This window comes from Vigna unguiculata, chromosome 10, assembly GCF_004118075.2.
Source record: "Vigna unguiculata cultivar IT97K-499-35 chromosome 10, ASM411807v1, whole genome shotgun sequence".
Taxonomy (NCBI): domain Eukaryota; kingdom Viridiplantae; phylum Streptophyta; class Magnoliopsida; order Fabales; family Fabaceae; genus Vigna; species Vigna unguiculata.
In genome coordinates, this window is record NC_040288.1 from 17,954,186 (window position 1) to 17,964,872 (window position 10,687).

Consider the following 10,687-nt stretch of genomic DNA (forward strand, 5'->3'; position numbering starts at 1 on the left):
GGTGGTGGCCATGTGGAGGGAAGGTAACGTGACTTCCATTAGGTGCCTCGGTGTACATGGTGGTGGCCATGTGATGGAAATAGAGTAAGACTCTGTGGGAAAATAAAGGATACTCAATATGGTGGTGACCATGCAGTACAAAGAAAGAATTGGTGTTGTTGTTATATTATTTGTACTGGTTAAACATGTATATGTATATTGATATATATTCTTGTATGTTTTAACTGTTAGCTCACCCTATTTGCTTGTGTTTGGCGATGATCGTGTACGCGGTACACGTGAGCAGGTGATGATGCAGGTGGAGCTGGTGATGCTTAGCTACGGAGAAGGAATAGCTTGGGGATTTTATTTTATGATTTTGAAACAGTTGTAAACATTTATGTTCTTGGACTTTTTATTTTATAATTGACGAATACTTGTCTGAATTTTCATTATCGATATATGAAATAAAGACTTAAATTTCCCACATTTTGGGAAATGAGGTATTATTAAATGCGACGTTATTATCTATTTTTTTTAAAAATAAATGATGCTGATGTATGATTTCTTATCTATTTTATTAAATTCGCAATATCCGGACGGGATGTTACACCAAACACCAGGATACACCAAAAGAACATGTTTGAACAATTCTGAGGCATCCATTTCTCATTGTTGATTATGTTTCATTTAACAAAGTATGTTCCGTGTACCATTACTTAATGTATTTAATGCATGCATGTTCATTTCTTTGTATTCATCTTGAACTTTTACTTTATCATTTTTTTTTGTCGAAAATAAATTTTTTTTTAATTTTTTATACTTCCTCAATTTTTTTTTTAATTTCTATTAAAAATTTCTCTATTTTTCTCTATTTAAAATATCTATAAATATTTATATGGTCCAAACCAAGTATATCAAACACGGTGTGAGTAATTTTCGAAGTTTTTGATTACCTTCACAAAAAATATTCTCCGCTCTCCACTTATTTGCACAAGATTTACCACATAAGTGTGACAAGTGCTATGGGATTTATTTGGCACAGTAGACAAGATAATTCAATAGTTTGGGTTCATAAGCACTTGAATGTAATTACTACGGTCCATACCAAGTACATCAAACATGGTATGTGTAATTCTCCAAGTTTTCAAAAACTTGTACAAAAAGTCCATTTTAGCTCACCGCTTATTTGCATAAAACTTACCACATATGTGTAACATGTGTCGTGCCATTATTTTGGGACAAAAGGTAAGGCAATTCATTTGTTTGGACTCATAAGAACTTCAATGTAATTACTATAGTTGATACCAAGTACATCTATAATTTTCTATATTTAAAATCTCTATAAAAATTAATTTTTGCACTATATAACTTAAAATTTTTATTTTTGTATTTTCTATAAATATTTTTTGTATAAATATTCTAAATGTTTTACATATTCATATATCTCATTTTTAACTTTACATTAATTTTCTTTTTAAAGATTTAATTTTATTTTTCTAACTAATTACACATGAAGTTTTATTACATACATTATTTTAATAATGTAGTTTTACCTGGGGTTTTGTGTTCCCCTCTATAGCTTTGAGTGCAGGCACACGTTTCTGTTATGGGTACTTTCCTTTGCTTTTATTTTGGTTGTTGGTTTAACCTTATGGAAAACGATTCTTTGACAAACAAAATTTGACAAAGTTTTGACAAAGCTGAGCTGGCTTTTATATGTCATTGTTTTATTTATTTTTATTTGTAAATAATTTTTCATGCTGCCTTTGAGAAGGGATAAACACTATCAAACTTTCTTCCCTAACTTTCATTTTCAAAGTTTCTATAGCTGTTCTTTTGTGTCACCATTCCCTCCTTCAAGCTCTCTTCTGTGTCTCGTTGCTTCTCCTCCATAATCCTTCGCGACATACGTTTGTCTCAATCCTTCTTCCAGAAGGTTACTTTCATATTAAGGGTTTGGTGTGTTCTTATTTGTACATGGCTTTCGTCTTTACTGTTTCCGCCTTCATTTGCATTGCTTTCGTTGTTCCAGTGTTGGAGTTCGACGACATCGTAGGTTAGTTTTCCTTCTTCTTGTATTTTGTTTTTTTTTTCGAGATCTTGTTATTCTTTTTTCTAGGTTTAGAATTTTATTCGAAGCCTCTGTGTTTGCATCCCTGTTTTCGTCCTCCCATTTTCACGTGCTTTGTTTTATTGAATTTATTTCATTTTGTAGTTTTAGGGATTTTTTTTGGTATTTGGGTTTTGATTTCTAATTTAGGGAAAGTAATCATTCTTTTTCGTAGATGGTGATGTTGAGACAATAATAATTATGAGACAATAGACTTGGATGGCGTTAGGTTACAATTTTTTTTTTGCATGATTTGCTGATTCCATAAGTGTTGAAAAGTTGGATTAGGTTCCTATGTCTTTTTTGTTGTTGTTATAATTGAAAGTCCTCTAGTCTTTATTTTGGTAATCTTCAACCCCTTTGATTTGGTGATCCTTTTGAGATTTTGCTTTTGTAATTCTTGTAGCTTTATTCACAACCATACCTGTAGTTACATGAGAAATGTTTCCTTCATGGCTTCAGGATCCAAGAAACCCAAAAGTACTAGTCTCTTCTCATCTTTGACCATTTATTTAAACATGCTTAATTGTTTGTGCTTACAAGTTCAAGAAATATCAATATTTTATATTTTATTGTGAAAATGATATTCTCCAAATCTGAAACTTTGTAATTTGATTATTTGATATTATTTCTTCTACACCAGCTCTGATAGCAAATATTGGAGGTGTTTTTTACTTTTTAGTTGAATTATTTGAATAAAAATTTGTCGCCTTTGTACATACATGATGTCACACATTTTTAGTACCATATTCTTATAATTCATCTCCCAATTTTGTTTCTCATTGCAGGTTGATGTTGATAACATTTTACAATTGACTATAGAGAATTGATTGTTGCAACATTGCATTTAAACAAGGTTTACAGAGAAGATCATTTAGGTGCAACTTTTTCATTTTTTGATAGAAGTGGAAGCGACTATATCACTCAAGATGAGCTTGAAAAGGCTTATGAAGAATTTCATATTAAGAATGTACATATGTTTGAGGAAATGATCTAAGAAGTTGATCACAACAATGTGAGTACATTTTACTGTAACGTAAATAATGTTTGACATCTAATAAATGAAATCATAATTCTTAAAAGAATAATGTACTTAAAATTCTAAGTAGGTGTAATCCTTATCCCATGGACTATGTGTAGATTAAATATTCATGGATTTCCTTAAATTTGACTAATTATATGCAGTTATTGAATTTAGAGTTATTAACTAAAGCCCTTAATATATATATTTATTTAACTAAAGCCCATATCAAGATGAACATTTTATTTCAAAGTGTATTTGACTTGGACCACATGTCCTTGGGGGTTTATAAAAATTTAGTGGGTTTGTGTTTTTTCCCATGTTGTGAAATAGAAATGATGTGGAAAAAACACTAGAAAATATTTTCTCTTTTTAAGTACCATACACTTTGTCATTAAGTGGCAAACACAATACAAGTTTTAGCACATAGGGTTAACCAAATCAAGATGAACAATGGCAAATAATTATGTGGTAGTTTTTTTGAAGTTGACATGAATTAATTAAAAAAGAAACAATCAAATGTGTTCCAAAAACAAAGTTCCAAATATATTTTCCAAAGTATTAGGTACCAAACATAGAGTAATTATCTGGAAAATGCTTTATTGCTTTTTTCATAATTATAATAAATAAGTGGTTAAGTATGTTGTATACGTTATGAACAACATTTACACGGTCATAATTAAATGATAATTAGAAAATGTGTAGGCTTGGACTCTTGCAATTGGGAAAAATTAATTTAAAACATATATTAACTATTTTTCCAAAGTATTAAGTATCAAACGTAGAGTAATTATGTGACAAATGTTGTGTTACTTTTTTCATAATTATAATAAATTAGTGGTAAACTACTTTATATACATTATGAAGAATTTTTACGTGCTCACAATTGAATGATATTTACAAAATATGTAAACTTGAACTTTTGCAATTGGAAAAAAAATAATTTAAAAAATATAAATTAGATATTGTTTCCAAAGTATTAGGTATCAAAAATAGAGTAATTATGTGGCAAATGCAATATTATTTTTTTCATAATTATAATAAATAAGTGGTTAACTACCTTGGATACGTTATGAACAACTTTTACAAGGTCAAACTTGAATGATATTTAGAAAATGTGTAGGCTTGGACTCTTGCAATTGGGAAAAAATTAATTTAAAACATATATATTAACTATTTTCCCAAGTATTAGGTATCAAACATAGAGTGTTAACTATATTTTCAATATGAATATGTTCAACTTGTTGTGCAAAAACTATAACTGTGTTTGCTACTTAATTATAACATTTTTGATACATAGTCATTGGAAATATTTTGGTGTTTTTTTTTGCACATGATTTTAATTTTAAATCATGGGAAAACCCACAACCTTTATTGGATTCCACATGGACTTGTCTCCCACCTCAAATACATTGTGAAATATATTGTCAATATAAATCTGTTTAACTTGTTGTGCAAAAACTCTAATTGTGTTTGTCACTTAATTACAATGTGTTTGGTACATAGTTGTTGGAAATATTTTGGAATTTTGTTGTACATGATTTTAATTTCAAATCATGGGGAAACCCACACCCGACAACTTTGTTGAATTCCCCATGGACTTGTCACCCACTTCAAATACACTGTGAATTATATTTTCAATATGAATATGTTTAACTTGTCGTGCAAAAACTATAATTACGTTTGCCACTTAATTATAAAGTTTTTGGTACATAGTTATTGGAAATATTTTAGAGTTTTTCTTGCACATGATGTTAATTTCACATCATAGGGGAAATCCACACCTCACAACCTTTGTTAGATTCCACATGGACTTGTCACCCACCTCAAATACAATGTAAAATATATTGTCAATATGAATCTGGAATCTGTTTAATCTATTATGCAAAAATTATAATTGTGTTTTCCACTTAATTACAATGTGTTTAGTACATACTTATTGGAAATATTTTGGAGTTTTTTTTTTCACATCATTTTAATTGCATATCACAAGGAAACCCACACCCCAGGACCTGAGCTACCATATTTGGATGACTAACAACAAGGGGATTCTCATTTAACTAGTTTGTTTTTATCTTTTTAAGGAGTTTAACAAAGTATTTGTAGAAGACCAAAGACAAGTCTAAAAACAGCACTTCGTAGAAAAACCTAAAAAAAAAAGAGTACGAAGAAAAAGGAAAACTTATCTATGATATCTTCCAAACAAAAAACAAAAGCGCAATCCATAAAACAACACATCAAACTCTATCGAGAACCAATGCGAGAGAAACATAAAGCAACTTTACAGGAACGAGTATGGAAGAGAAGCATAGAAAGAACAAAGAAAACTTGGGAGAAGCGCGACAGAGAGAGTGGAGCGTGAAAGTTGAAAAGCAAAATTGAGGAAAGGAAATTTGGCAAGGTATTTTTTCCTTTCCTAGCGTGGAAAATTTTATTAAAATAAAAAAAAATAGAATTACTTAAATGTGAGCCAGCTCAGCTTTGTCAAAAAGTTTGTCAAATTTTGTTTGTGAAATAATCATTTTCCTTAACCTTATAGTGGTGTTTGTTGTTTTGGCTTTACTCTTTACGTTGATTCTAGGAGTGTTTCCTTTTGGAAGTGGTTAATTGGGAGTTTTCTTACGTGCATGGGTCAAGGGAGGGGCTTTGAGTGAAGGCAAGTGGGTGCTATCAAAGGATAGAAGGGTTCTTTTTGTTGAGAATATTACTTAATATCTTTTTTATTTAAATTAGTTTTTAGAAAATATTTCAATTTTAGAGATATGTTTCAATTTTAGAAATTTGTTATTATTTTAGATTAGGAGTGAGATATTCTAAATATTTTATACTTGATATTTGTTATATTTTGCTCTATATATAGAGTATATCAATAAAATACAAAAACATGTTCCTTCGTATAACATATCACATATATCTCTCATATATCTCATATCTCTCATATTTTCAAAAGTCCCAAAAATCCCAATAACTGGTATCAAGAGCCATTGTTCTTACTACCTATAGAATGGAAGGAAATATGTCACACGTCGCTATTCCACTCTTTGATGGTGAAAGCTATGATCTATGGGCGGTAAGGATGCAAACATATCTAGAGGGGCTAGATCTATGGGAAGTTGTGGAGGAAGATGATGTTCCCTTGTCTGAAAATCCTACCGCGGCTCAAATGAAAGCGCATAAAGAAAAGAAAACGAGAAAGGCAAAGGCAAAATCATGCTTGTTCGCAGGTGTTTCACAAATGATTATGACCAGAATCATGACTCTAAAGTCTCCCAAAGAAATATGGGAATACTTGAAAGCAAAATATGAAGGGAACAAGAAGATTCGAGGCATGAAAGTTTTGAACTTGATAAGGGAGTTCGAGATGCAAAGAATGAAAGAGTCAGAGACGATTAAAGAATACTCAAACAAATTGTTGGGTATTGCCAACAAGATAAAATTGTTGGGAAAAGAGTTTCCAGATTCCAGACTCGTTGAGAAAATTCTGGTGACGGTGCCGGAAAGATATGAGGCATCTATTGCTTCCTTAGAAAATACAAAAGATTTGTCTACAATCACCTTTACAGAGGTGATACATGCCTTGCAAGCACAAGAACAACGAAGATTGATGAGAGAAGATCATGAGGCAGTTGAAGGTAATTTAAATTACACGGAAGATAATGCTCTCATAGTCAAGAAAAATAGAAGGAGCAAATACAACAACACACAAGTTTTTCCATCTTGTCCCCATTGTAAGAGAAAAGGTCATCAACCCAATTGGTGTTGGTGGAGGCCAAATGTTAAATGTCACAAATGCGGTCAATTGGGACATGTGGAAAAGGTATGCAAATCTAAAGATTCTGAAGAAGATGTTCAAATTGTGGAGAATAAATCAGATGAGGATAAATCAGAGGAAGATCTACTTTTTACAACATCATGTGTCACAACCAACGAATCTTCAAAAGATTGGATTATAGATAGTGGTTGCACAAACCATATGACTCATGATAGAGAAATTTTCAAGGAGCTAAATAAATCAAATATTTCCAAGGTAAGAATTGGGAATGGAGAACAACTTACTGTGAAAGGTACAGGAACCGTTTCAATTAAAACTCATTCAGGTATCAAATTAATTTTTGATGTCTTATATGTTCCTAAGATTACCCAGAATTTGTTAAGTGTTGCTCAATTGTTAGAGAAAGGTTATAAGGTCTCCTTTGAAAATAAAGTATGTGTGATAAAAAATACTAACAACATAGAGGTATTCAAAGTCCACATGAAAGACAAAAGATTTGCGTTAGATTTTATGAAGGAGGAATTTGATACAAAGAAAGTGAGCATGAAAAAAGGACCAAAATTAGAAGATAAATATCTTTGGAACAAAGTATATGTCCAAGTGAAGAAAGTAGATGGAGGTTCACATTTTAATATTCACAAAAGGTCCAATGCCACTCCAATGAAACCCACACCGGACAAAGAAAAAGAAGTTGATCTTGATATAAGAAGAAATATGAAGGATGATGCCAAATTGAAGAAAGATGTGATGCCATGGAAGAAGGAGAAAAACAAATATTGCAAGCACAAAAAGAGGAGAAAATCAAGCATCCAAAGATGGAGAATCAAATATGAAGATATAAAATTTAAATAAACAGATATTAAGCAAGGAGGAATGTTGAGAATATTACTTAATATCTTTTTTATTTAAATTAGTTTTTAGAAAATATTTCAGTTTTAGAGATATGTTTCAGTTTTAGAAATTTGTTATTATTTTAGATTAGGAGTGAGATATTCTAAATATTTTATACTTGATATTTGTTATATTTTACTCTATATATAGAGTATATCAATAAAATACAAAAACATGTTCCTCCGTATAACATATCACATATATCTCTCATATATCTCATATCTCTCATATTTTCAAAAGCCCCAAAAATTCCAATACTTTTATCCTGTTGCGGTGAAGATTTTATGTACGCAATTCCTTTTATTTAAGTATGTTGGGGCCACGAGTTATTCTTTTCCTCCTTTAAGCATTTGGGTGGAGTGAAAATGCATGGGCTACATGCCAATTGGTTCTATTATTTATGTTCAGTGCGGATTATTTATGTTTTAGAGTGCTTGTGATAATGATTCTTGATTTTGTTTCAATTATCTCTAAGCTTGGTTTTATGGGTGTGGTTTTGTTTTGCATGCATTAGTTTCATCGATGGTTTTAAGTTAATGGGTGGGTGCTACTAATGAGTTTGATGTGGTTGTTCAAACCAAGGATGTGCTGCAGCGTTTGGGAGTTAGTTTGTGGAGTGTGTTTTCTTTTAGGATAATGATACATTAAAACACTAAATTTAACTACTTCTCTTACAACTAAACGTGACACTGAAACTTTATTTATTTTTAATTGATATTTATTTTCCACATTGGCAATTTCATTTGGAAGAGGCAGAAAAGAAAGGGTTCGAACGAATAGAGGGGTTCAAAGTTATGTGCGTTTCAAAAACTCAAAACGTTGTTCATCTTCCATAACCTCTGATTCAGTTGTTCAGTTGATTAAGTTTGTAAACTCCTTTTGTTGGTGCTTTCCCCCTTCTTGGTCTTCGTGGAAACTTTCACCGTAGTTAAATCATTTATTGATGAGCAGTAGAAAAATCGCAGGTGCAAACGAAACGCGTACCTCTATTTTCGCGTTTCTTCTTCATCTACTACCTCTTTGTGTATCGTCTCCGTTGTCGCATTCTCGTCGTGCCTAGCCTTGCCTTGCTCGGCCGTGACTACACCTGATTTTCCTTGTATTCTTCTTTCGTTTTCAAGTAGGGTTTGCATTGGATTAAGTTAATTTAATTTGGGGTGTAGTGTGGCTGCTTGTTATTTGGGGCTTAACTTTATTTTAAGGGTGGGGTTTCAATTTCAGATTATTATATGTTGCTCCATTGCTTTCTTCTTTTAGTTATAATCAGTTACAATTATCTTGTTGTAGAGATATATAGTAGTGGTATCTATCGAATGTGTTTTGCAATTTTTAAATCTTTAGCGTTACTTTCATTCGATATAGATATAAATGCAACACAAGATCTTTTTTATTATCTTATTATACCCAAAAGCAATTATTTAAAGGGAATATAAAGGGAATTTAAACTCCAATTGATTATTGCAATAGCATGTTATAATTAAATGGTTAAGCTTTGGATTAATGGTAATTTATATCACTGTATGTTGTGTTCTAATACTTGATTTCTGCAATGAAGTAGATATTATCAAATTGGAAGGCTGCAAAGGCATATAAAGATAGGGCTCATTTATAACAGTAGGGTTGAAGGCTTTAATTCTGGAGGTCTGCGGGTTCAATTTTATTCTATTATGGGGTTTCTCCCATTCCCCGAATAGAGTCCAATGCATACTTGTAAAGGTATCCATCCACCTATATGTTCATCGTCCATGTTCTTACATTAAAAGTTGGTCCTTAACGTTCTCATTTTGCTTTCCTTCTCTCTGTTTTTATGCCGAAGAGCTCATGCTTATGGGCACTTTAGAAACTGTACTTTCAGTTTAAGTAAATGAAATATGTTTCCTGTATCATAAAAGTTTTGTTACATTGTTGAAAATTGCTTACATTTTCCCTTTCAACATCTTCGTGTTTGTCAAACACTAGTTAATGATGATTCTCAGAGCCATTCACGTTCATGGCTGCACTTTTAGCATCCTTTGGTATCCATAATCCATAATAGTATACAGATAAAAATTTGCTTGTTTCCTATGGCTTGTTGTATATAGTGTTTGGCCATGTTTGCCTGTCTAAGCAGGCCATTTAATCATCTATTTGAACATATTTTAGGGGCTTCGTATTGATAATAGCATGTGGAGTTGAAATTGCTGATTTGTTGTAGCATTGATTCTTTTGTGTAGAACCAGAGAAACCTATCCAAGAAATTACAAGAGGCTTAGTTGGTTCAGTCATATCGTCAAAGGTAGATTTTATGATTTAAATAATGAGAACTATGTGTTATAACTTTTCCTTCTACTAATCTAATACAATGTTTAGTCTTGGAGCTGCTCCTAAAATACCATTGTCCCCTGAATCCAGAAAACTGATGCATAGCTCATATGTCTACATTTTTTTTTTCACTTTATCATGGACAAGTTACTACTGACATCACATAATGATGCAGGTCTTTATAACCTTAATGGACTAATACACATCTCAGAGGTGTCATGGGATCTAGTTCAGGATGTCAGAGATATCTTAAAAGTAGGCGATGAAATGAGGGCAAAAGTTGTTGGTATTTCTGGGTGAGATTTCCGATAGTTAGGTTTTTTAAAGGAAATTTTTAAGCAAAATAATCAATTTGTTTTTCGAACCCATGAAGTATTCAGTTATATTTCCTCATTGTAAAGACATGTTAACGTATCAGATTTTTTTGAATGTGACAAATACAAAGTGTAGGTTTGCACTTACTTGAGTGGTGGTTCACATATGTTTATAATATTGGATTTGTATGTTATTGTGGCTGGAAAAAAATAAGAGCCTCTTGACGTAGTGATGGTTACATGTATCATAAGTAATGCGAGGATTGAAAGTCATTAAAACTGATTTTGTTAATTGA

At 31.6% G+C, this 10,687-nt stretch overlaps 1 long non-coding RNA gene across 4 annotated transcripts; it reads left to right on the forward strand.

Annotated features, from left to right (window-relative positions):
• The first annotated feature begins 8,138 nt into the window (after nt 1–8,138).
• On the forward strand, nt 8,139–10,479 carry LOC114166363. Of its 4 annotated transcripts, none has more exons than XR_003599901.1 (4): nt 8,139–8,896; nt 9,332–9,492; nt 9,990–10,051; nt 10,253–10,479. It is a non-coding gene; the product is annotated as an uncharacterized LOC114166363 (long non-coding RNA). The 4 variants fall into 4 exon arrangements; XR_003599902.1 differs by having other exon boundaries at nt 8,140–8,896; nt 9,335–9,492; XR_003599903.1 differs by having other exon boundaries at nt 8,141–8,875.
• Nucleotides 10,480–10,687: the final 208 nt, after the last annotated feature.